This window comes from Aplysia californica, unplaced genomic scaffold (assembly GCF_000002075.1).
Source record: "Aplysia californica isolate F4 #8 unplaced genomic scaffold, AplCal3.0 scaffold00527, whole genome shotgun sequence".
Lineage (NCBI taxonomy): Eukaryota > Metazoa > Mollusca > Gastropoda > Aplysiida > Aplysiidae > Aplysia > Aplysia californica.
Window position 1 is genome coordinate 263,673 of NW_004797797.1, and position 2,634 is coordinate 266,306.

Below are 2,634 nucleotides of genomic sequence, written 5' to 3' on the forward strand. Positions count from 1 at the left end.
TTTTATAATTATTATTATTATTATTATTTTTATTATTATTATTATTATTGATTACGATTGTTGTCATTATTAGAAGTAGTGTTATTATCACTATTATTATTATTATTATCATTATTATTTGTATTATTATTAATGTTATTATGATTATTATTGTTATGCTTATTGTTGTCATTATTCTTGTTATATTATTACTATTATTATTATTACTAGTATTATGATTATGTTTATTATTATCATTATATTAATATAAGGCTTATTCACGTTCTACAGAGCACTCTAGGCGCTTTACAACTAATAGTACGCAAGCAGACCCTAGACTAGTCAGAAATATTCTCTGCTTTCTGGGAAGCACATACTGCAAGCTGTCGATCAAACGCGTCAAAACACTAACAAACTGACAAAATCTCCCACCAGGGTGAAGTTTGAAAAATTGGCGTAAAGTGGTTTATTCGCAGACACAAAGCAGGACCCTTAACAGGATTCGAACCCACGACCTAAGGAACTTCCCTAAGGAAAAGAGCTCAAAAGCATCTGGGGTTAGAGGTTCCTGAATTCGCCTACCCCCGTTGAAAAATAGGTCACCTCCTGTCGAAGAATCTGATCACGAACACACACACACACACACACACACACACACACACACACACACACACACACACACACACACACACACATACACATACACACACGTACACATACACACACACACACGCATACATAAATATACACACAAACACACACATACACGTATGACGCTTCTTTACCTACATCCCTCTCTCTCTCTCTCTCTCTCTCTCTCTCGCTCTCTTTCTCTCTCTCTCTCTCTCTCTCTCTCTCTCTCTCTCTCTCTCTCTCTCTCTCTCTGGCTTCGTCTGTGTATGTTTTGCGTATGTGTATGTGTGTGTGTGTGTGTGTGTGTGTGTGTGTGTGTGTGTGTGTGTGTGTGTGAGTGCGTGTGTGCGTGTGTGAGTGCGTGTGTATATGTGTGCGTGTGTGAGTGTGTGTGTGTGTGTGTGCTTCTTTAATATCAATATCCTCAACAGAAGGGAAAAAAGACACCGGAACTACAACCCTAGAGCAGTGTCAAATAAGGATTTGAGGGGAAGGGAAATTAACTTTGTTCATTTTTGTCAAGATAATGAGTTAAAAACTGCTCCATAAAAAGGGTATGCTCTAACTCAGCTTCCTCTCTGATTGTTTTTATCCTATTTGAGTCACACGACGCAGTCGAATAGGCGCTCATCAATTTTTTGGACATTTGGGAGTAATGACATCATTCGAAAGCGTGTTCATGTGTTTTGCATTCAATAAAAAAAACCCATCTATCTTGAATGACATCATTCGAAAGCGTGTTCATGTGTTTTGCATTCAATAAAAAAAAAACATCTATCTTGAATGACATCATTCGAAAGCGTGTTCATGTGTTTTGCATTCAATAAAAAAAAAACCCATCTATCTTGAATGACATCATTTGAAAGTGTGTTCATGTGTTTTGCATTCAATAAAAAAAAACCCATCTATCTTGAATGACATCATTCGAAAGCGTGTTCATGTGTTTTGCATTCAATATAAAAAAACCCATCTATCTTGAATGACATCATTTGAAAGCGTGTTCATGTGTTTTGTATTCAATAAAAAAAACCCATCTATCTTGAATGCCATCATTCGAAAGCGTGTTCATGTGTTTTGCATTCAATAAAAAAAACCCATCTATCTTGAATGACATCATTTGAAAGCGTGTTCATGTGTTTTGTATTCAATAAAAAAACCCATCTATCTTGAATGACATCATTTGAAAGCGTGTTCATGTGTTTTGTATTCAATAAAAAACCCATCTATCTTGAATGACATCATTTGAAAGCGTGTTCATGTGTTTTGCATTCAATTAAAAAAAACCCCCATATATCTTCAATGAAAGTCAAGTTATTTCCGGTTGAAGAAGGGGGGGGGGGGGGGGAGGGAGGTCATTCGGTTTCAGAGGTAAAATTATCGAGAATTTGTGAGGCATCGTGGTGAAACCATGTGCTCGTCGCATCCTGCTGGTTGGTAATGTTTATCAAGTTGTTGTTGTTGCCGTAACACTTGATATGACTTTTAAAAAACACATTTCTGTGTGGATGTTACTGAAAAGTGTTGAATAAAGGCACAAAAATTAATGGTAAATCTTTAGTCCCAAGGTCTCATTACCTATGGAAGTTACCAAACTTTGGCCACCATGTGTGAGACAGCGTGGTGGAATCAGGCTCTCGTCAATTTGTGGGTATGTGAATGGAGCTATATTTCTTGAGAGATCCAAAAAGGTAGAAGGTCTAGATATATTATAGAGATGTATAGATTGATTCTCTATTCCGTTTTTGTGGTTGTACACTCCAGAATTTCAAAGGTGTGAAACCAGTGTGCACGGCTAGTGAACAGAAACCTCACTCGTTTCCAATGGCGTCTTTGAAGACGGACTTTCTCAAGATTAGATCTAAACGAAACTAATGAAAAACTGAAAATTAAACTACAGGGACTTCAGGCTCCTCAACAAAACTATGCACCCTTTAAATTATTCTGAACCACCAAAAATTTTGTCAAATTCGAACGTTTAGTGTTTCAATAGTTTCAGGAGTCCAAAGTGACGGACTTTCACAA